This window comes from Cynocephalus volans, chromosome 3 (genome assembly GCF_027409185.1).
Source record: "Cynocephalus volans isolate mCynVol1 chromosome 3, mCynVol1.pri, whole genome shotgun sequence".
NCBI classification, from domain to species: Eukaryota; Metazoa; Chordata; class Mammalia; order Dermoptera; family Cynocephalidae; genus Cynocephalus; species Cynocephalus volans.
Window position 1 is genome coordinate 116,915,983 of NC_084462.1, and position 25,914 is coordinate 116,941,896.

Below are 25,914 nucleotides of genomic sequence, written 5' to 3' on the forward strand. Positions count from 1 at the left end.
CTTTATTCCTTTTTTCTTTTCCTGCCTTCTTTTGCATTAGTTGAATATTTTTAGTCTATTTTATCTCCAATGTCAGTTATAACTATCTCTTAGGTTTTTTTCATTGGTGCTCTAGTATTTGCTTATATATATCTTTAATTACATTTCAACTTCAAATAATACACCACCATAATGTGTAGTGTATGAACCTTGTAATAGTGTACTTCCCCCCATCTCTTGTTCTATTGTTACACATTTTAATTCTATGATATATTTTAAACATCACAGGACATTTTTATAATTTTTGCTTTAAACAGGTAATTATCCTTGTTTTTGAAAGATGTTTTCTTAGATTATACTTTTTTAAATAACAGCTTTATTGAAATATAATTCACATATCATACAATTCACTCATTTTAAGTGTAAAATTGAGTGGTGTTTTAGTATATTCAGAGTTGTGCAGCCATCAGCACAGTCAATTTTAGAACATTTTCATTATCCCAAAAAGAAATTCTGTACCCATTAAATAATCATTTTCTATTTCTCATCCCAACCTCAACTTTCTATCTCTATACATTTGCCTATTCTGTTATGATCATGTAATGTGGTCTTTTGTGACTGGCTCCTTTAGTTTAACATGATGTTTTCAAAGTTTATTCATATTGAAGCATTTGTTAGTACTTCATTTCTTAATTTTTTGCTGAATAATTTCCCATTAATGGATATTTGGGTTGTTTCTACTTTTTGACTGTTGTGAACAGTGCTGCCATGAATTTTGCATGGATATGTTTTCACACTTGGATATATATATATCTAGGAGTGAAATTGCTGGGTCATATCATCACTCTGTTTAGCCTTTTGAGGAACTGCCAGACTTGTTTTCCAAAGCGACATCACCATTTGACATTCTCATCAGTAATGTGTGGGAGTTCCAGTTCCTCCACATCTTTGTCAATGCTTCTTTTACTCTTTTTTCATTATAACCATCCTAGTGGAGGTGTGAAATGGTATCTCATTTCACATCCCTACTAGGGACTAGGTTTGACTTTCATTTCCTTGATGAGTAATGATGTTGAACATCTTTTTTAGTGCTTATTGGCTTTTCATATATCTTTGGAGAAATATTTATTAGGACCATTTTCCCACTTTTGAGTTGGGTTGTTTGCCTTACTGTGAATTTATTCTGGATACAAGTTGCTTTCAAATATGATTTGCACAAAATTTTTCTGATTCTGTAGATTGTCTTATAATTTCTTTATAATGTGCTTTGAGACACAAAAGTTGTAAAGTTTTGATGAAGTCCATTTTATGTATTTTTAAAATTTTGTCACTATGCATAGTGTCGTATCTAAGAAGGTTTTGCATAATCCAAGATCATGAAGATTTACTCCTATATACCTTCTATATATAGTTGTATAATTTTAGCTCTTACATTTAGGTCTGTGATCCATCCTGAGTTGATCTTCTTTTCATATGTTTTGAGGAGGGATTACAATTTGTCGGGGTTTTTTTTTTTTTTTGGCATGTGGATACTCATTGTATAGGCACTATTTATTGGAAAGACTGTTCTGTTGAATTGCCTTAGCACTCTTGTTGAAAGTCAATCTACTGTAAATGGTGAAGGAATAACGACTTTCACTTCTGTTCAATGTAATACAAATGAAAAATAATACGAATATTTTGATGAACTTTTTGAGTTACCCTCATATATTCCTGTCCATACCATTCTGTCTTTATTATTATAGCTTACATGTGAGTCCTTCAGCTTTTGTTCCTCTGGTTATAGAGTTCTAAGCTCATGGGTTTTTGTTTTTTTTTTTTTCTTCCCCCATTTCATTCAGCTCTTTAAAGACTGGTCGTTGTCTTCTGTTTTTGATATCTAATGAGAAGTCTGCTGTCATTCTTATCCACATTTTGCTGAATGTGATGTGTTCTCCTTTCTCCCTCAACCTCCAGCTGCTTTTAAGATTATTCTCCTCTGGTTTTCAGCAGTTTTATGAAAAATAAGTATTAAATAACTTTAGTAATCTCAGAAAGTGTATGTATATTTTAAGTATTCTGCTTGAGGTTTCTAGAGCATCTTGGATCTCTTGATTTATAATTTTCAAATTTGGAAAATTTGGGACTGTTATTTCTTGTAATATTTTTTTCTGTTCTCCTGTTTTCCAGTCCCTATTCTTCTGCCTTTGTCTCTAATTATGTGTGTGTTAGACCTCTTGAAATTGTCTCACAGGAGCCACGGGCAGCTCCCACCACCTGGCAGAAGACAGGTGCATACCCAGGTTCCTAGTCAGGAGCCATGGGCAGCCCCCACTGCCAGGCAGAAGGGAGGAGCACGCCCAGAGTCTTAAGCAGGAGCTGTGGGAAGCCCCCAACATCTGGCACAAGGCAAGACCACACCGGGGGCCCTTGGCAGGAGCTGTTGGCAGACCCCACCTGTGTGTGTGGTTTACCACAGCTGCTGCTGAAGCTGCTGCCAGGGTGGCTCACCACCACAGTAGCAACAACAAGCTCACCACCACATTAGCAAGAACAGCCTCTGTCCAGGTAGCCAGTTGACCACTCAACTGCATTGTGGTAAGGAGAATCACCAGTAGAGACTGGAAAAAGAAAAGGAAGTCTTTCTCCTCAAAGCCCACTGAGGAGTAATAGAAGAAACAACTGCTCTACCAGATGACCAGAAAACAGCATAGAGATAGTAGGAATATGAAAACCAAGAAAATATCACACCACCAAAGGAATACAGTAATTCTCAAGTACTAGACCCTTGAAATGACTGAAAAGTAATTACGAGCAACAATCTTAAGGAAATTGAATGAGATATGAGAAGACTCAGACAACATAATGAAATGAGAAAAATATCTAATTAATGAAGGAGAAAGTTTACAAAGAGATAAATACCTTAAATAAGAAGGTAGCAGAACTCCGGGAACTGATGGATTCATTCAGTGAAATAAAAAACAACCAAGAGCTTAAGCAGCAGGCTACCGCAAGCAGAATCAAAAATTTCTGATTTTGAACATAGTCTTTTTAATATAACCCAGGTGGGCAAAAATGTGGGGAAAAAAAATTTAAAAATGGAGAAAATCTAAGAAAGCTAGCAGACATCCTTAAACGCACAAACATTCAAATTTTGGGTGTTCCAGAAGAGAGGAGAAAGAAAAAGCATTGAAAATGTATTCAACGAAATAATAATGGAAAACTTCCCAGGTATAGGGAGATACACAGACATTCAGATGCTGGAGGTTCAAAGATCCCCAGATTCAATCCAAAAAGATCCTCCCCAAGACACATTATAGTCAGACTGGCAAAACTCAAAGACAGAGAGAGAATTCTAAAAACAGCAAGAGAAGAGTCAAGTCACTTATAAGGGAGCCCCTGTCAGACTAACAACATACTTCAGAGCAAAAACTCTACAGGCCAGAAGAAAATGAGATGATATATTCAAAATACCAAAAGAAAAAGAACTGCCAGCCAAGAATACTATACCCAGCAAGGCTATCCTTCAGAATTGAGGGAGAAATAGTGTATTTCCCAGACAAACAAAAACTGCAGGAGTTCATCACCACATGATCAGCCCTGCAAGAAATTCTCAAGGGAGCACTGCATCTGGAATACAGAAAACAATAATCACTACCACTAATCCACAAGAAAAAACAAAACCCACTGGTAAAACACAAATGCAAATGAGAAAGAAAAACTAAATCTTACCACCTCAAAAAAACAACAAACACTGAAGATGAAAAATAAAAAGGGAAGAAAGAAACAAAAGATTTAAAAACATCTAAACAAAAAGCAATAAGATGACAGGAGTAAGACAGTACCTTTCACTAACAACCCTAAATGTAAATGGAGTAAACTCCCCACTCAAAAGATACAGACTGATGGATTGGATTAAAAAGCTAGACCCAACTATATACTGTCTTCAAGAGACTCAACTCACCCCAGTGAAGGGATGGAAAAAGATATACATGTGAATGGAAACCAGAAATGAGCAGGAGTAACTATTTTTATATAAAATAAAATAGACATTAAACCAAAAATCATAAAGGGACAAAGCCACTGTATAATGGTAAAGGGATCTATCCATTATAAGACATAACAATCATAAATATGTATGCACCCAACACTGTAGCACCCAGATATATGAAGCAAACACTATTAGGCCTAAAGAAAGAGACCTCAATATGATAATATTAGGGGACCTGAATACCTCTCTCAGCACTGGGCAGATCATTTGGGCAATAAACTAACAGAAACACAGGATTTAAACTACACTTTAGACCAATTGGACCTGGCAGGTATATACAGAACATTTCATCCAACAACTACAGAATATACATTCTTATCAGCACATGGAACATTCTCCAGGATAGACCACATATTAGGTCACAGATCAAATCTCAACCAATTTTTAAAAATTGAAAACATTTCAAGTATCTTTTCAGACCGTAATGGATTAAAACTAGAAACCAATAACAAGCTAAACTCTGGAAACCCATACAAATACATGGAAATTTAACAACATGCTCCTGAATGACCTAACGATTCAAGAAGTAATTAAACTAGAAATAAAAAATTTCTTGAAACTAGTGCAAATAAAGGCACATCATAACAAAACTTGTGGGATACTGCAAAAGTGGTGCTAAGAGGGAATTTTGTTGGAATAAATGTTTACATTAGAAGAATAGAAAGATTTCAAATTAAAAACCTAATGCTACACCTCAAAGTCTAGAAAAACAAGAACTGTCTGATCCCAAAATTAGTATACAGTAAGAAATAGTTAAGATCAGAGCAGAACTAAATGAAATGGAGAGACAAAAAATGATATAAAAGATTGAGATTTCTTCTCAAGAAACCAAAAGTTGGTTTCTTGAGAAGATAAACAACATAGACAAGCAATTGGCTAAGCTAACTAAACAAAAGAAGAGAGAAGACTAAAAAAACAAAACTTTGAAATAAAAAATGAGACATTACTACTGATACCACAGAAATACAAAGAGTCATTAGAGAATGTTATAAACAACTATACACCAACAAATTTGAAAACTTGGAGGAAGTGAAAAAAATTTTGAACCCAAACTACCAACACTGAACCAGGAAGACATAGAAAATATGAACAGACCAATAATGAATAATGAAATTGAAGCAGTAATCAGCAGCCTCCAAACAAAGAAAAGCCCAGGACTAGATGGCTTTACTGCTGAATCTTACCAAACCTTTAGAGAGAAATTAATACCACTTCTCTTAAAAATTGAAATAGAGGCCATTCTCCCAAACTTGTTCTGAGGTCAGCATCACCCTGATACCAAAACCAGGTGAAGATAAAACAAAGAAAACTGTAGGCGAATATCTCTGAACATAGAGGCAAAAATCCTCCACAAAGTATTAGTAACACATCAAAAAAATTACACACCATGATCAAGTGGTATTTCTCCCAGAGATGCAAGGATGGTCCAACATATGCAAGTCAATATATGTGATACATCACATCAATAAAATCAAGGACAAAAGCCATATGATTATCTCAAATAGATGCAGAAAAAGCACTTGACAAAATTCAGCATCCCTTCATGATACTCTCAGCAAAGTAGGTAGAGAAGGAAAATCTCTCAGCACAGTAAAAGCCATATATGACAAACCCACCACCAACATCATCCCAAATGTGGAAAAGTTGAGCACTTTTCTTTTAAAAACAGGTAAAAGACAAGGATGCGCACTGTCACTACTCCTATCCAACATAGTATTGGAAGTAGTAGCCAGAGTGATCAGTCAAGAGAAAGAAAGGGCATCCAGATTGGAAAAAGACCAAGTCGAACTGTACTGTTTGCGGATGACATGATCCTATATATAGAAAAACCTAAGAACTCTACCAAAAGACTCTTAGAGCTGGTAAGTGATTTCAGTAAAGTTGCAGGATACAAAATCAACACACAGAAATCAGAATTTTTCACTCTAATAATGAACTAGCAGAAAAAAGAAATCAAGAAAGCAATTCCATTTACAATAGTCACCCCCAAAATAAAATACTTAGGAATCAATTTAACAAAGAAGGTGAAAGATCTCTACAGTGAGAACTACAAATCAGTGCTGAAAGAAATTAAAGGGGACACAAAGATGGGAAGAAATTCCATGCTCTTGGATTGGAAAGATCAATATTGTGAAAATGTCCCTGCTACCCAAAACAACTATAGATTACATTTAATACCTATCAAAATACCAATGACATTTTTTACAGAAATAGAAAAAGCAATCCTAACATTCATATGGAACAAAAAAAGACCCTGAATAGCCAAAGCAGTCCTGAGCAAAAATAAAAATAAAGCTGGAGGCATTATGCTACCTGACTTAAAATTATACTACAAAGCTGTAACAACCAAAACAGCATGGTACTGGCTTAAAAATACACACATGGACCAATGGAACAGATTTAGGGAACCCAGAAGTGTTTACCCACATACTTAGAGCCAATTGATTGACATTTGACAAGAGCAACATGAGCATACATTAGGGAAAGGACTCCTCTTCAATAAATGATGCTGAGAAAACTGGACATCCATATGTAGAAGAAAGAAAGTAGACCCATACCTCTCACCCTACACCAAAATCAACTCAAAATGGATTAAAGAATTATATATAAGACCCTTAAAACTATAAAACTACTGAAAGAAAACATAGGGGGAACACTTCAGGAAGTAGAACTGGCCAAAGACTTTATGGATAAGACCATAAGCAAAGGCGATTATATCAAACTAAGAAGCTTCTGCACAGCAAAAGAAACTGAACAGAATGAATGAGAGAAAATATTCACGAACTATGCATGTGACAAAGGATTAATATCCAGAATATACAAGAAACCAAAACTACTCAACAGCAAGAAAAACAAGTAACCTGAATATAAAATGGCAAAGTAGCTGAATAGGCATTTCTCAAAGGAAGATATACAAATAGCCAATAGACATGTGAAAAATGTTCATCGTCACTAAGCATCAGGAGAATGCAAACCAAAACCACATTGAGATATCATCTCACCCTAGTAGACTGGCTATTTTCAAAAAGACAGAGAACAACAAATGGTGGTGAGGATGTGGAGAAGGGGGAACCCTTCTACACTATTGGTGGGATTGTAAATTAGTGTTGTCATTATAGGAAACAGTATGGGGGTTCCTCAAACAACTACAGATGGAACCTGCCATATGATCCAGCAATCCCGCTGCTAGGTGTATGCCCAAAGGAATTGAAATCATCATGTTGAAGGGATACCTGCACTCCCATGTTTATTGCAGCTCTATTTGCAATAGCTAAAAGTAAGAATCAACCTAAATGTCCATTGACAGACACCTAGGTAAGGAGAATATGGTTTATATACGTAATAGAATACTACTCTGCCATAAAAAGGAATGAAATTCTGCCATTTTCAGTGACATGGATGAACTTGGAGAAAATTATGTTAAGAGAAATAAGCCAGGTACAGAAAGAGAAATGCCATGTGTCCTCACTCATAAGTGGGAACTGAAAAAACAAAGAAAAAAAAGAAAGAAAGATACAACAACTACAATGATTCTTTGAATTTTCAAAAGGACATAATGGAACTGAGCCCACCAGAGGTGAGAAAGGGGGAGGAGGCGGGAGGTGTAGGGAGAAATTGGTAAAGGGCCACAAAAAATGATTACATTGTGTAATGAGAAAATAAAAAAATTAAAAAGGAATTGTCCCACAGGTCACGGATGCCTTGTTCATTTTTTAAAACCTTTTTTCTTTGCTTCATCTTGGTTTCACTATATATAGCTATATCTTCAAGGTTATAGATCTTTTTTCTGTATGGTCAAATCTAAAAGTTCCTGTTAAATTTCCTTTTTAGGTGTTTTGTTTTTGTACTCATCATGTTGAGGTTTTCCTGTATATCTTTGAGTATATTTTATGTTTACAAGATTTAAGATCTTTGGTTTACTATTTCTGTCATATATTATTTCTGGGACTGTTTCTGTTGGTTTTTCTCCTAGTTTGGGTTGTGTTTTTCTACTTTGGTAATTTTGATTTGATGTCAGACATTTTGAATTTTACATTGTTCGGTTATTAATTTTCTAGTGTTCCTTTAAAGAATGTTGGATTTATTGTCATATGTTAAGTATTTCATGAATCAGTTTGGTCCTTTCTAGGTTTGCTTGTAAATTTGTTATGGTGGATACAGAGCAGCTTTTATTCTGGTATTTATTTAGATGTACAATAAAGCATGAGTATTTGACCTGATGCCCTGTGTATTAAAAGGTCTTTTGAGAATAAAACTTGAACTGTTCTCAGTTTCTGGCCTCAGAAAGTTTCCTCTCATTCACGTGCAGTATTCAACCAAAGACTCCACAGACTTTTCTGCACACGACTGAGGCTCTTTCTCTGTGCATTTCTCCCTCTTTTTGGTACTCTACCCCACAAATTCTAGCCTTCTCAGTCCTTCTGAACTCCTGTCTCTATCTCCTCAAATCTGATAGACCATTGTGTTCTGTTGGGATTCCACTTCCCTTCACTACCACCTAAAAACTCTAGGCACTAAGTTGGGGCATCCAGACAGGTTGCCTCATTTGCTTCTTTTACTTTACAGATCATAGTGTTGAGCTGCATGTTCAATGTATGAAAACTGTTATTTCTTTTTTTTTTTTTTTTTTTTTAGTTTTTAGTTTACTGTAGGAGACCAATTTCCATAGAAATTAATTCTTCATGGTGGAAGTAGACATCCCTATTTTTATAATAGTACTGTGTAAGAAGTTGTGCTAAATTCCAGTTGAGAATGACTCTTGAAATATTAATATAAGTTTAAAATAGATTTAAAATAAAGGTAGTGTGCATGAGAGAGACTGAAAAGAAATGGAATGGTAGGTCTCTTTCAGGAGTTAGGATGATAAATCTATCTGATAGATAGGAGGTTGAAAGAGGACTCAAAAATCCCTCTTAGATTGCTATGTTAGGATGACTGTATATTGTATTCCATTAATGAAAATAGAAGTTATAAAAAGCAGATTTGACAGTTTCATAATGGATTCATATTTTGGATACATTAAATCTTAAGGTATCTGTGAGATATCCATATAAAATCCCAAGACTCAGTTGCATATATGGTTATGGATCTCTCTGGAAAATTATTTCGGCTTTACATATGGTTTTGGTAATTGTCAATGTATAAGATACTAATGTAAGCCATATGTTGATGGAATTCAAGGCAAACATCTAGAGTGAGAAGAAAAGTTCATAATGCTGTATAAAAGAGTGGAGCCTTGAAACAACTAGGGAGAAGAAAAATTTTAACAGAGAAGCATGGTTTTCAGCATTGAGTAATTTTTTTGTATACATTGCTTTTTATTGAGGTAAAATTCACATAATATAAAACTAACCAATTTAATATGTGCAGTACACTGGCATGTAGTATATTCACAATGTTGTGTAACGACCACCTTATCTAGTTCCAGAATATTTTCATCACCTCACAGAAAATCCTGTACCCATTGAACAGTTACTTATTCCTCTCTTACTCCAGCCCCTGGCAATCACTAGTCTCCTTTCTGTTTTCATGGATATACTTATTCTGGATATTCTGGGTATTTCATATAAATGGGATCACATATGACCTTTTATCTGGCTTCTTTCACTTAGCATAATGTTTTTGAGATTTGTCTGTTGTAGCATGTGTCATTGTATGGATATACCACATTTTGCTTATTCATTCATCATTTGGTTCACATTTGGGCTGTTTGTACCTATTGGCTGTTTTAAACAGTTCTGCTATGAGCTTTCATGTAGAAGTATTTCAGGTCTTTCTTGAACCACCCTTGCATTCCTGGTATAAATTTTACTTGGTCATGCTGTATAATCCTTTTGATATGCTTTGCTAGTATTTAGTTGAGGATTTTTACATTTTTTTTTTTTTTCCTTTTTTTGTGACTGGTAAGGGGATCGCAACCCTTGGCTTGGTGTCGCCCACACCGTGCTCAGCCACCGGCCATCTCTATATAGGATCCTAACCCGCGGCGGGAGCGCTGCGCTCCCAAGTGCTGCACTCTCCTGAGTGTGCCACGGGGCTGGCCCGAGGATTTTTACATTTATACTCATAAGACATAGTGGTCTTTTGTTTTGTTTTCTTGTGGTATCTTTGTCTGGCTTTAATATCAGGCAATATTGCCCTCATAGAATGAGTTAGGAAGTGTTTCCTCCTTTAGAATGGTATATTAATAACAGCATTCTTTGGTTTTTTAAAGTGTGTTATCTTTAGAATTTATTGTTAGAGACGTGCATTCTAATTTTTTTCTCTGCATTTGATAGTTTTTCAGCTTTCTTCTTTGTTGTCAATGTACCTCCTGCTGCTGCTAATCTCATTTTGCTTTTCTAATTTACAACTTCTAATCTGTTGTGAGTCAGGAAAACATACAGCAGAGTTAGCTTAAATTGTGCTTTTTGATTAGGTTAAATAGAATCTGTAAAAAAAACCTGTTCTTCCTATAAATGAAATAATGTAGTATTTTAGTGGAAGGGCCATGTGACATCTTTTTGGCTATTCATAGTCCTATTTGTTCCCATTTTTTAAAATTAATGATAGATTAGGTGATCAGATGACCAAATTCCAGGTAGGTGAGGTATTACTTTAGTTGCAGAAATTTTTATTTGCATGTGGATATAATTAATCTGGAATGTCCCACTATTATGAATGGATTATAAAGAAACAGACTGTTTTTAAAATTTAGCAGTTATATTTCTGGTAAAAGTGAGTTGTAAGCACAAATGCTAATAACATTCTCTATTTGTCTAAAAATTGTGTTTTGGTCCAACACACTGATGATGGATGAAATAATTGAGGTTGAAGTTTTGTTTAAAGTTCAGCTTTCCCACTTGCTATTTTGAAGAACTCCCACTTTTTTTGTTACTCTAACATTTTTGCCAAACATTACTCCCCTGTTTATTCTGTCCTGCCTTGTCCTTGATGTTTCTCAATCCATTTTTATGTTCACTCTCTTGCATACCTCCTCAACTCCCACCATTTAATTCACTTGGAAAAACCTCAATTTTGATTAATCTTTCTGCCTACTCTGTGTTCGGATAAGAACAATGGATCGTGGCTATAGAAAAACATAAACCATGCATTTTACTTTGAATATGTGGCCATAAATCTTAAGTAATCACCCTATATTTCCCATTCCCCCAGTCAATTTGTTTGTTCTCTTGCTCTTATAAAGGATTTTTTCCTTTTTGAAATAGCCACTTTTTCTTTATTTCTCTTCTCACATTCTTGAACATTGTTCAGCCTTCAGAAATATTGCAAGAATAGTATGATTGTGCATCTGTATCCCTTCACCTAGATTCACCAGTTTTTAACTTTTTGCCACATTTCTTGTTGATCCTTTTTTTTTTCCTTGGCTGTACAATTTGAGATTAAGTTACAGATGTCATGACACCTCACTCCTAAATTGGTTAGCATATGTCCCCCTGGAACAAGGACATTCTCTCTCTATAGGTTCCCTCAATTGTCTCAACAGTGTCTTTTTTTTTTTTTTTTTTTTTTGATGTGATTTTTTTTTAATTTAATTTTTTGGTTTTTTAAATTTAATTTCAATTTCAACATTTATTTGTACATTTCTGTGTGGTACAGTGTGTTGATGTGATTCTTAGACCTGACTTTCTACATGAGGTCTGACAGGTCATTAAATCAGTCTGGGTCAGTTTTTTTTTCCTTTATTATCTGTAAAATGGACAGATATATAGATCATTTTAATGCTTTTTATTTATGATTCTAGGTTTTATTCTGTATTTGGAAAAATACTGATTCAAACTTAAGAAAAATTATGGTTTTCTTTTTAGGAACTTTGCTTTAGTTGAAATACTATTGACAAAAAGTTTAAATAAGTCTTTTATGGAGAAAATGAGGCATTACATACTATGCCATAGTCTTGAGTATCATTATACTTTTAACATACACGATTAGAAATTCCATTTTTATTATTCTCTATTAATTGCTAACTACTGGTGTTTGACAATCTTACTAAACATTGTCTTCCATAGTAAGTATTCAGTACATCTGTCAGGCATAAACGCATAAAACAACTTGCTGATTATCAGTTTTGTTTTCAGTCTCAGAAGTAAATTGGTCTGGATAGGTCAAGTTGCATATGTTCATTCATAGTTACACATACCAGTCTGCCTCTACAATTTTATATTTAAAAGTGCAACAGCTCATGGTCTTGTCTTGCAGTCACATCCACAAATATGCTTTGGAATTGGTTTTAGTAGTTGAATTTTTCTTACCATTGAAATCAGGTTCTCATGGGAGCTTTTTATTGCTAGACTGATTTTAAAAAAATCAATTTCTACTTGCAGCAGCCAATTTTAATATTTATGGCTCTGTTTCAGTGAAGCCAGAAACTTGGTGTTGAGAAGGAAATGTCACAACATTAAAGTTGCTTGGATAGTGAGCTTTATCTGAGCATCCCCAGCACACGGCCAGAGCAGCTGCATTGCAGAAGTAAACATTTGTTCAGGGAACGTTCTTGTGGCCATGAACAGGGGTGTAGTACCTGAGGAAAGAGGTCAAGGCTGGTGGAGTAGGTCTACTTCAGAAAGTCATTCATTGATCCAAGTTCTACAGGGTAATATCCTGGTTGATGACCATCATCACCTAGGGTGTTGTCCTCTTAGTTTTGGAGGCTGGGAAGACCAGAGTCCAAAGAACATGTCTGGTGAGGGCCTTGCTGGTGGTGATTCTACACAGCGATGCAGGGGCTCACGTGGTGGATGGCTGAGCAGAGAGAACGAGCCCAACAATGTCTTAGAGCTTTTTTATTCTATCAGTTCAGGAGGATCATGCATTACACTTCTTGTCATGCTTCTTTAATCTTTTTTAATTTAGAATAGTTTCCTAGCCTTGTGTCTATAATTTTATGTCACTTATGTTTTTTGACTTGCTCCATGTCCACCTTGGGCTGGTTGCCCCCTGCAACTTAGACAACCTGGTATCCCGGGGCTCCATGTTGGTGCCAGGCCCAGTGCGGACTCCCACTCCACACAGCAACGTAGCCCTGAGCCCCAATGATCCACTGACCTCAGCCTCTCAAGAAGCTGGGATTACAGGTGCACGCCACCATGCACCTGACACGTTTTTTGAAGATTCTGAGCCAGCTTTTTTTTTTTTTTTTTGAGAATGTTTCAAAGTTCTATTTGGCTAATTCAAGTTAAACATTTTTGGTTGGAATTCTACATAGGGCTGAATGTGTCATTCTCAATATACGCACATTAGAAGGCACATGGTGTAAGTTACTAAAGGACTTTTTCTGTCAGTTTAGGAATGCTAGGCCTTTAACAGCCCAGTGTCAAATAAGTGCTGAAAATTCAAGTGTGACCTGTTTATCTGTTCTTGCTCTAGCACAGAGGAAGTTTAAATAAGCCCTTGAAACTAGCTAGTCAAAAGGCCAAAGCTTTTTGTTTTATACCACAGCCATTTGACTACAGTCTTCATGAGAGTAGGGATTTCTAGCCTCTGAAACATTTTCTGGCACATAGTTAAATCCTTAATAAATGTTTAAAAAATGATTGCAATTTAAAAAATAACCTTGAGTGTCCTTGTAACTTTAGTTATACTTGAATAGTATTTTTATTGTCTTTATTTTCCAAACTGAAGTTAGCTTTATTGTTTTTTCCTACAAATAGAACAAATGCATCATATTGCAAAAGTTCAGAGAATGAAGGCATTTGTGTTACATGTACTTATATTTTTATTTTCTAGGAAAATCGTCTAGACATAAAATTGCTATGCAAAGCATGCAGAGAAAAGAAACCAGCCACCCACATAATACAAATGGGAGGCATTTCAGAAGTATGAAGGTACTTCAAAAAGTTCATGTAAAGATTTGTATTGTCTTTTAATTGTTTTCCCATGAAATTTTTGAAGTACCCTTGTATATCCATTATATATTGAATGTGACAAACTCATGACCCTGGGTTGCTCACCCATGTGATTTTGAGAAAGTCCCTTCATTTTTCTAAGCTTGCTTTCATATCTTCAATAAGGCCTCTTGTTATTTTGAAGATGGAATGGAAATGATGCATGTAATATTTACTTTGAACTTCTAATCATTATATGTAATGAAAGTAACAGAATGAAATATTGGAAAGTTATTGTTATTTCTCAACTATTAACATTTTCATGACTAGAAAGTAGTGACATGTTTTAGTTCAACTAAAGTTGTAATAAACAATATATATATTCTGCCCCCCAACCCCCATTATAAGGTTCCATTTTTGGTAAATTGAGAAAGAAAAAACACTGCCGTTAATCTTATTCTCCTGTAATGACTTTGTGCCTGAAATGTTACATAACACTGCTAAAAATTCTTGTTCCATTGATGTTATTTCATCTTATATGAAAAACTCACTTCACTTAACATTGAGTGAAGTTCCATTAGTTAAAATAGCATTTATTTCAACCATTGTTTTCAAACTCAAGATACCAGCTGGCTGGTTAGCTCAGTTGGTTAGAGCGTGGTGTTGGTAACACCACGGTCAAGGGTTCAGATCCCCTTACGAGCCAGCTGACATAAATAAATAAATAAACACCTCAAAATAGCTAGCCTATTGAACTACATACTATGTAATATCAGGAACAATATATTTCATGCCATATCATGCATGAATATTCTAATACAAGCACATAATGGGCATTTAATTAAGGAACATTAAATCTTGTTTCAAATCAAATCACATCATAATGTCTCCACATGTTCCTATCTCTTGCCTCTATACAGTGCATTTGTAAGTAGTTTCTGTAATTTATAGCTATCTCATTTAATGTTGATGTCATTTCTGCATATATTGTATTTGCTTTCAGGCCTAGGCCATTACATTTACAAGAATGACTCCCAAGTCTTTGTTTCTTGCACCCCAAGAGTTTCCTATGTTCTTAACTGCCTACTGAACATTTCTACTTGGATGTGATGTCTTGGACATAACGAGGTTAAAATGCAATTCATCTTCCTTCAAACCACTTCCTTCTCTTGATTGTCCTTTTTCTTTTTTTTCTTATTTTTTTAAAAATTGAAGCATAGTTTATTATACATATTTGTGGGGTACAGAGTTGAATATCAATACCTGTGTACAATACGTGATGATCAAATCAGGTAATCAGTATACTCATCTTTATAAAACGTAACCATTCTTTGTGACCCTTAACCAATTTTTTGCTAACCCCTGTCCCCCTTTCCCACCTCTAATATCTAATAACCACAGTCCTTTTATCTCCTTTTGAAAGTTTGCTCTACGATTGTTCTTTCTTTCTTTCTTTCTTATTTATTTATTTATTTATTTTTTAGCTCCCACTTAAGAGTTAAGACCTGAAGTATTTCTCTTTCTGTGTCTGGCTTATTTCACAATGTAATTTTCTCCAAGTTCATCCATGTCGCTGCAAATGGCAGAGTTTTGTTTGTTTTTTATGACTGAGTAGTATTCCATTGTGTATGTATACCACACTTTTCCTTATCCAGTTGTCCTCCGGTGGACATTTAAGTTGGTTCCATATCTTGGCTATTGTAAATAGAGCTGCGATAAACATGGGGGTGCAGGTATCCCTTCAACATAATGATTTCCATTCCTTTGGGTATTATACCTAGCAGTGGGATTGCTGGATCTTATAGCAGTTTTATCTGTAGTTGTTTGAGAAACTTCCATACTGTTTTCCATAATGGCTGCACTAATTTACAGTCTCACTAACACTGTAGAAGGGTTCCCCTTTCTCCACATTCTCCCCATCATTTGTTGTTCTCTGTCTTTTTGAGAATAGGCAGTTTAAGTGGGATGAGATGATATCTCAGTGTGGTTTTGATTTGCATGTCTCTGGTGCTTAGTGATGTTGAGCATTTTTAGTGTATCTATTTGTATATCTTCCTTTCAGAAATGTTTATTCAGCTCCTTTGTCCATTTTTAAATTATTACTTGTTTTTTTTACTGTTGAGAAGTTTGAGTTCCTTGCATATTATGGATATTAATCACTTGTTGGATGTATAGTTTGCAAATATATTCTCCCATTCTGTAGGTTTTCTTTTTACTCTGTTTCTTTTGCTGTGGAGAAGCTTTTTAGTTTCATATAATCCCATTTGTTTTTTCTATTGTTGCCTGTGCTTTTGATGTCTTATACATAAAATCAGTTGCCTGGCTCAGGTATCTCATTAATCTGACTTCTTTTCACCAATTTTGCCCACATACCATTAATTGCTGATCCTTGCCCATTCTCAGCAATATTTGTTCTTATATGTTTTTACAGGGTCACTACCACATTAAGATCTAATACATCAACATTTATATTGTTCTTCCAGTCCTTTTGTCTCCTTACTTCAAAATATGTCTCCTGCTTAAAAATATTGAGTGCCTAGAAAGAAAATACTGAAATTCCATAGCCTGGGAATTGAGGCTTTCTTTGTCTAGATTATTTTGGTTGCAAGTCAACAAAAACCAAATGCAAATAATACATTTAATTGGAATGAAGGGTATCTTATAGAAGCTAAAAGAATCTGTCTAATCTCCCTCCCAGTGGGCTAGAATCCAGGCACTATTCTGTTTCTCTGTGTCATTCTTTTTGCTTTCTAGATTCACCTCGTCTATTCACAGATCCTGAGTTTTTAGGTCTACATTTTAACCACATACTGAACTTAACCAGATATGTTTGAATCCCAATTCCAAATTTCCAGAAGAGAGAATCTGTTGAGTGCAACATAGCATAGTAGCTAGTTAGCTCTTAATTTTACATTGCCAAATAAATAATCAAATAATTACTAATTTTTTGATAACTGATTAATGCAGACTATCTTTTACTGTGTTTAAATGCATATTTCATTGTATAGTTTTCTTGAAATATGAATTTTACTTAATACTACCACTTACCCATGTACCCCCTTCTGTGGTCCTTATATTTATGTCAAGCAATAATAATGCACTTTTAATTCAGTAGGAATTATACTGAATATACTGCTAATTTGGGTTTTTTTTCCCACATGGGCTTTTAAAATTTTGTGGTAATATTTACATAATATGAAATTAATCATTTTAATGTATACAATTCAGTGGCATTTAGTACATTCACAGTGTTGTGCAACATCACCTCTATTAACTTCCAAAACATTTTATCCCCCCGGAAGGAAACCTGTATGCATTAAGCAATCAATCTTCACCTTTCACATAGGCGTGGTAACCAACAATCTGTTTTCTCTCTGGATTTGCCTATCTGGGGTATTTCATATAGTGAAATCACAAAATGTGACCTTTTATGTCTGGCTCTTTTATTTAGCATAACATTTTTACATTCATCTTCATTATAGTATGTATCAGTACATTGTTTCTTTTTATGGTTCAGTAATATTTCATTGTATGGCTCTACTACATTTTATTTATCCATTCACTCATTGATGGGTATGTGTGTTATTTCCACTTTTTGGCTATTGTGAATAGTGCTGCTGAAAATATTTGTGTACAGGTGTTTATTTGAGTTAACTAACCTGATTTTAGTTCTCTAGGGTACATGCCTAGGAGTGGAATTGCTGGATCATAAGGTAATTCTGTGTTTAATTTTTTTGAGGAACTACTAAACTGTTTTCCACAGTAGTTGCACTGTTTCACACTCCTACCAGCAATGTTCCAGTTTCTCCAAATTGTCACCAACACTTGCTGTTTTTTTTTTTAATTATGGTCATCCTTATGTCATTGTCTTGTAGCCCCCAGTGTACTTTCCAGGGCATGCTTATTACCCCATGCCTCAGTCTGAGCATGTAGGTAGTAGAAAGGAAATGAATATTCCAGGCATGGATTTTTTCCTCTCTGTTGCTTGAATTATAAGGCACAGAGCCATTTCTCTCAGCCCTGAAAGTCTATGTATCTATATTGAAAAGCTCAGAGTCAAAACCAAGGGTTTAAAGTTTTAGAGGCTGGGAAGTCCAAACTCTAGGGAACATATCTGATGAGGCCCTTCTTCTGAAGCAACTTGGGGGTGTCACGTGGTGAGAATGGGCTAAGAAGAGAATAATTGGGGCCATCCTTAGTGAGTATGAAGTGATGATACTTCATTGTTTTGATTTGCGTTTCTCTGATGACTAATGATGTTGAGCATCTTTCCATGTGCTTGTTTTGGCTATTCGTATATCTTTGGAGAAATTCCTTTTCAAGTCTTTTGCCCTTTTTAAATTGAGTTGTTTGTTTTTTTCTTGCTGAGTTGTAAGAGTTCTGTATATATTCTGGGTTTCTAGACCCTTATCAAATAAGTGATTTGCAAATATTTTCGCCCATTCTGTAGGTTTTTCTTGATAAAGCCCTTTCATGTTCAAAAGTTTTAAATTTTAATGAAATAGTTTATTTTTTATTTTGTTGCTCATGCTGTTGGTATCACTGTTTCCTCTATCTTTGTTTTATAATGTTAGCACTTACATTTAGGCCTTTAATACATGTTGAGTTCATTTTTTGTATATGCCGTGAGGTAGGGATCCAAATTTACTCTTATGCATGACAATATTCAGCTGTCTCAGCATGATTCATTGAAAAGACTATCCTTTCTTCATTGAATAGTCTTGACACCCTTGTTGAAAATCAGTTGGCCATAGGGATTATTCCTAGACTCTCAGTTCTGTTCATTGAGTTTATATATGTGTTATGTTTTTGCTGTACCTCACTTTTGATTACTGTAATTTTGTAGTAAACTTAAAAATCAGAAAGCTTGGAGTCCTTCAACTTGTTCTTCTTTTTCAGATTTCCTTTGACTGTGGGGTTCCATGCAATTCAATATGGATTTGAGGATCTGCCTTTTTATTTCTGCAAAAATAGTCAATTGGATTTTCATAGAGATTGTGTTGAGTCTGTAGATCAGTTTGGGTGTTCTTGCCATCTTAGCAACATTTAGTCTTCCAATTCATGAACATAGGATATCTTTTATTTATTTAAAGGTCTTTAGTTTCTTTCAACACTATTTTGTAGTTTTCAGTATACACGTCTTACATTTTCTTAGTCATGTTTATTCCTAGGTATTTTATTCTTTGGGTGCTATTGTAAAATGGAATTTTCTTGATTACGTCTTTTTTTTTTGGTGGCTGGCTGGTATGGGGATCTGAACTCTTTGACCTTGGTGTTATAACATTGTGCTCTACCTATTGATTTCATCTTCAGATTGCTCATTGCGAGTGTATAAAAGTACAGCTGATTTTTGTGTGTTGATCTTGTATCCTGCAACTTTGTTGAATGCTTGTATTAACTCTGCTAGTTTTTTTTGTGGATTTTTTTGGATTTTCTATATATAAGTCATGTTGTTTGCAAATAGAAATGATTTTACTTCATTCCTTTGTAATTTGGTGCCTTTTATTTCTTGGCTAATCATTCTGGCTAGAACTTCGGTATAATGTTCAATGGAGTGGCAAAAGCTGACATAACTTGTCCTGTTCTAAAAAAAAAAAAAAAAAAAATCATACTTTCCGTATATTTCACCACAGCTAACACGAGTATGATGTTAGCTGTAGATTTTTCATAAATGCCTTTTATAATGTTGAGGAAGATCCCTTCTATTCGTAGTTCAAATGTTTTTATCATGAAAAGGTGTTGATTTTTGCCAGATGGTTTGCCTCATCTGTTGAAATGATCATGTGTTTTTTTTCCACATTGTTCTATTAATGACTGTTACATTAATTGACTTCCATGTATTGAACCACCCTTATTTTGGGGGGATAAATTCTACTTGGTCATAATATATAATCTTCTTATATGCTACTTAATTTGGTTTACTGGTATTTTGAAGATTTTCATATCTGTATTTGTAGAGGATATTGACCTATAGTTTTCTGGTGGTATCTTCATCTGGCTTTAGTTTTAGGGTAATTGCAGGCTCATAGAATAAGTTAAGAAGTGTTCCTTTTCTATTTTTTGGAAGAGTTCGAGATCAATTTCTGTTAATATCTCTTTGAGGGTTTGGTATAATTCATCAGTGAAGCCATCTGGTCCTGGGCTTTTCTTTCTTGTGTGTTTTTGATTACTGAATCAATCTCATTGTTTGTTACACGTCTTTTGAGATTTTTCTATTTCTTCTTGGTCAGTTTGGCTAGTTTGTGTATTTCTAAGAATTTGTCCATTTTCTTTAGCTTACCTAATTTGCTGGCATAAAACTGTTCATGGTATTCTCTTCCAATTCTTTTTGTTTCTGTATTTTCAGTAGTAATGTCTCTACTTTCCAATATTAGTAATCGGAGTCCTCTCTTTTTTCCTTGGTTAATCTAGCTAAAAGTTTGTCAATTTCATTGATCTTTTTCAAAGAACCAACTTTTGGCTTTGCTGATTCTTTCCATTGGCTTTCTACTTTCTGTTTTGTTTATCTTCATTCTAATTTATTATTTTTTTTATTCTGCTAGCTGTGGGTTTAGCCGGCTCTTCATATTCTAGTTTCTTAAAGTTAACCTAACCTTAAATTGAGGTCTTCTTTTTCAGTGTAGGTATTTACAGCTGCAAATTTCCCTTTGAGCACCGCTTTTGCTGCATCCCATAGGTTTTGCTATCTTGAGTTTTCCTTTTTGTCTCAAAGTGTTTTTTAATTTCATTTGTAATTTCTTTGATCCATTGACTGTTTAATAAAAGTGTGTTGTTTAATTTTCACATAATTGTGACTTTTCCTTTTGTTACTGATCTCAAATTTCCTTTGTGATCAGAAAACATACTGTATTCTTTCCCACTTTTTAAGATTTGTTTAGATTTGTTGGCCTAACATGGTCTATCCTACAGAATGTTCCATGTAGATTTGAAGAGAATGTGTATTATGCTGTGCTTGGATGGAAATGTCTGTACAACTGTTTGTTCTAGTTGGTTTATAATGTTGTTCATGTCTTGTTTCCTTGGCAAGTTTCTGTCTAGTTCTGTTCATTATTGCAGTGGACTGTTATAGTCTCCAACTTTTATAGTTGAACTGTGTGATTCTCCCTTCAGTTGTCAGTTTTTGCTTCATATATCTTGGGACTCTCTTGTTAGGCATATATGTTTGTGATTATTATATCTTCCTGATGGATTCCCTTATTATCAACGTATAATGTCTTCCTGTGTCTCTTGTAACACTTTTGTCTTAATGTTTTTTGGGGTTTTTAAAAATATTTTGATAGCCACCCCAGCTATCTTTTTGTCTTTTTGTTACTGTTTGCATGGAATATATTTTTCCATGCTTTTATATTCAACATATTTGTGTCTGGTTCTGTACTGAGTGTCTTGTAGACTGCATACAGTAGTTGTTTTTTGTTTTATTTCTTTTTTAATTGATATTGTTATTTTTTACATTCTATGATGATGTTGCAGAGCAATTGGGAGGGAGGGGGAGAGGGGAGAGGGGAAGGAAATGGGATGGAAGAAGGAGCAAGGAGGAGGGGTGGGATTGAGGCCTGTAGCACTCCCCTCATTCCCACAGGGGAGACCAGGGGGCTTCCAGCAGTGGTTTGGTCATTGCCAGCTTGGGTGTAGATGTCGGGGGGTGTGGTAAAAGCCCTTGCCCCCCAATACCCCAGTTCGGGAACCCGGGGGCCCTTCTTGCTGTGACTTGGTGCTCATTGCTGGGCTGGGTGCAGATGTCAGGGGGTTGTGGCAAAAACCCTTGCCCCTACCACCCCAGCTTGGGAGAGCCTGGTGCGCTTCCTGCGGCAGCTTGGTGCTTGTTGCTGGGCTGGTTGCGAGTGGCGGGGGGAGGGGGGCTGAGGCCCTAAGCCCCCACCACCCCCACTGTTTGTTTTAAATTCACCTACCAATCTCTGTCTTTTAATAGGAGAGTTTAAATTATTTTCTTAGTCATTACCCTGTATATTACAATTAACATCCTAACTTTATAACAATCATGTTTTAATTAAAACCAACTTGATTTCAAAAGTATGCAAAAACTGCTCCTTCACAACTTCATCTCCCACCCCTTTATGTTGTCACAAATTACATCTTTATACATTGTGTGCCCATTATCATAGATTTGGAATTATTATTTTATGGATTTGTCTTTTAAGTCATATCAGAACAAAAAGAGGAGTTATAAATCAAAAATAGAGTACAACTACTGGCTTAAATATTAACCTGTCTGGCTGCCTTTACCTTAGTTACTTTTTTGTATGGCTTCAAAGTTACTGTGTAGTGCCCTTTCATTTCAGCTTAGAGGACTCCCTTTATCCTTTCTTTAGGGCATGTGCACTCGCGATGACTTCTCTCAACTTTTGTTTATCTGAGAATGTCTTGATTTCTTCTTTGTTTTTGAGGAATAGTTTTGCCAGATACAGAATTTTTGGTTGACTTTTTTTTTCTTTTAGTACTTTAATTCATCCCTGCCTTCTAATATATTACTATCTTCTAACCTTTGTGGTTCCTGAAGATAAGTAGTCTGTTAATCTCATTGAAGAATCTTTGTATCTGACAATCTGTTTTCTGTTGTTTCTTCATTCTTTTTTCTTTTTGGTTCTGAGAGTGGATAATCTCAATTAACCAGTCTTTAAGTTCACTGATTCTTTCTTCTGCCTCCTCATGTCTACTGTTGAACTTCTCTAGCAAATTTTTCTTTTTACTTACTGTACTTTTCAGCTCCAGAATTCCTCTTCGGGGCCTTTTTTATAATTTCGGAGTATTTATTGATATTCTTTATTTGTTGAGTTGTCATTCTCCTAGTTTCCTTAGTTCTTGTTCATGGTTTCTTTTTAGCTCTGTCAATTTTTAAAACAGTTGATTTAAAAAGTTGTTGTCTAGTAATGACTGGGCTTCCTCATGGACTGTTTCTATTTCTTTTTTCATGAAATGAACCATACTTTCTTGTTTCTTTGCATGCCTCTTAATTTTCATTGAAAATAAGATGTTTTGATTATTATATGTCAACCCTGGAAATCAATTTTTCCCCCTCACTGGGGTTTGTTTTTGCTGTTTGTTGGTTATGTGGTTTGCTTGTTCAGTTACTCTAAACTGCTTTTGTAAAGTCTGTATTTGTCATTTGTTGCCACTGAAGTCTGTGTTCCATTAACTTAGTGTTTAGCTAGTTATTTGATAGTTTCCTTAAATATGTGGAGCCAAAGGAAAAAAGTCCTAAGTCTTGTAAGTGAAACAAATGCAAGCCCTTGCACTCTTCTTTCAGAGAGCCACAAGACATGTTGAGATCTACAACCCCATTTCTTTCAGAATGTGGTTTGTATTGCTCCCTCTGGCACTTGGAACCGGCACTCAGAGTGCAGTCTGCTATCCTTATGGTTGTCACCAATCTGGGGTGTGGTGGTTGGTAGGTGAGTAGGAGTAATTTAAAGCTTTCTTCACCAGGACGACTTATGGTTGTTTTGATTTTTTTTTTTTTTAAACTAGATTGCAGAGTTCTGCAAATGTTGATTCTGACCTTTTGGCAGCTCATTAGTCACTTTGGCAGAGAGAGGGGACTGAGCACTGGAATTCTCTTTACCACTTTTGGTGAATCACTCCCCATGGACATATTTATCTAATCTGTGGATATTTACACACCTTGCTTCTCCTTCACCCTTTGTAATCTACTTTATGACTTAAATAATTATTTCAACCTGGACATATACAGAAACAGTAAGTGAAACTCTAGTTTTATGTCTATTAGCAACTCAAATATTACTTAGATCATTTTAAAACTTCAGATATTAGTAATACTGTGGGATACTTAAAGGTTAATGACCTTTTCTAATGAATGAAAAAAATGATGGTTCTTGGTTAAAAGGTAACATTTTAAATTTCCTAATCTTTTATATTTAGTTTTGTAATATTGGAATGGATTTTTAAGCCCTTTATTGCTTCGAGGCCTTGGATAGATACTGTGGGTGATTTAAGTTCAAGTAAAATGTAAAACTTGGATAATTCACAGCTAGAGTTTGTGGTTTTCTTTTTTCAGATTACTCACTTATTAGAAAGTAGAAGGCAAGATTTTAGCATGGATAATTAAGTACCTTATAATCTTTATTTAACAAATAGTATTAAACATTTATCACTGTGAGGATTTCTCAACCTTGGCGTTATCGACATTTGGGGCCATTTAATTGTGTTGTTAGAGGCTGCTCTGTGCATTCTAAGATGTTTAGCAGCATCCCTGACCTTTACCTACTACATATCAGTAGCTCCCCCTCCTCTAGTTTTGACAGCCAAGAGTATCTCTAAGTCATTACCGTTTCCTGAGGTGCAGTATGCTTCCAGCCGAGAACCACAGCACTGTGTGAAAGACCCTGAGGATAGAAAGGCTCTGCTATTACTTTTAAGAAGTTTACTGCTGAATAAAAAGAGTGTGCTCTTTAGTACAATGTAGAAAGCACTAAGTAGTAATAGAGCTATAGATGAAGTCCTTTGGGAGTTTTAAGAAAGAAGAAATGGCTTCTAATTGGGAGTAGCAGGGAAAGTATCAATGAGGAAAGATGTTTTAACTGGGCTATATAGACATGGAGTAATGAGAAGAATTAATTTTATAAAAGAATATATTCATAAAGGCAAGACAAATTTTATCTAGAAAACAATGAGGTATACAGTAGTCCCTCTTATCTGCGGTTTTACTTCCACAGTTTCAGTTACCTGTAGTCAACCACAGTCTGAAAAAATAAAGGTATTTACAGAGAGAGACCACATTCACATAACTTATTACAGTATATATATTGTTATAATTGTTCTATTTTATTATAGTTGTTGTTAAACTCTTACTGTGCCTAATTTATAAATTGAACTTTACCATAGGTATGTGTATATGGAAAGGAACATAGTACGTATAGGGTTTGGTACTACTAGAGGTTTCGGGCATCCCCTGGGGGTCTTGGAACGTATCTGCTGCAAATAAGGGGAAACTATTGAGGTGCAGACTACTGTAGTGCATTTTGCGGGTAGCATATACAGGCAATATAAATGTAAGAAGTGGAAGGAAAAAAGCTGAGAAAAGATTGACTGGCACTAGATGTCAAAAAAGAGTTTGACATTAAATTAGTAGGCATTGGAAGTTACATATTTTTGAGCAATATTATTTCCTGTCTGTAGTATTATAATGCCTGAAACAAAGATATAAAACTATTCTTTTCATTTTTACTGTGTTAGGTTTTTATCAGAGAAACGGAACCAGTTGGAGATAATATCAGATTTATTTTAAAGAACTGGCTTACGTGATTGTGTAGGGGTGGTTAGGTAAATCCAAAATCAGACCAAGGGTTATGAATCACAGTCGGGAAACCCTTGGACAAGAGCGAACACTGCAGTCCACAGGTGGAATCTCTTCTTCTGGGAAACCTTCATTCTATTTTAAAGCGTTTCAGCTGGTTGCATCAGGCCCATCAAGATAATCATTGATGATCTCAACTGATTGTAGATGTTAATCGTATCAATAAAACACCTTCACAGTAACATTAATGTTTTGAATAAACTTGGTACTGTACTTAATCAAGCTGGCACATAAAACCAGCCATTACACTATTTATACTTAGCAAAGTATGTTATATAAATAAGGATGTATTTTTCATTTCTTTTATAAATGGATCTGTGAACGGCCTAGTTTGGAACTAATAAAAACATTTGGATTCATGGCACTTTTCAGATAAAGAACTGAGTATAAAACCGGGTAACATTTTTTGGTAACATTTGGTATAATTTCATGCTTATGGAAGAGTTGCAAGACTAATACTAGGAGTATCATATATTTTTGTTTTCTCGCACTTATTTCATCTTTTTCTCTTTCTATATAAATATATGTACCTTTCTTTTTCCTGAACCATTTGAGAGCAAGTTTAAGGCACCAAGCCCTTTATCCATAAATCTGTTTTTTCTAAGAATAAGAATGTTCTCATACAAAACCACAATAATCAAAATCATGAAAATAACACAGACACAGTACTATCATCTGATCCACATACGTATTTAGATTTTATCACATGATACTGTAGTGTTCTTTAAGGCTTTTCGTTGGTGGGTTGT

At 35.0% G+C, this 25,914-nt stretch overlaps 1 protein-coding gene and 1 non-coding gene across 3 annotated transcripts in view; both read left to right on the forward strand.

The window, feature by feature from the left end:
• The window catches only part of ARHGAP5 (Rho GTPase activating protein 5), an 88,409-nt gene that overhangs the window by 45,811 nt on the left and 16,684 nt on the right, over positions 1–25,914 (forward strand). The window lies entirely within an intron of this gene.
• On the forward strand, positions 14,465–14,539 carry TRNAT-GGU (transfer RNA threonine (anticodon GGU)). Its single transcript has one exon. It is a non-coding gene; the product is annotated as a tRNA-Thr (tRNA).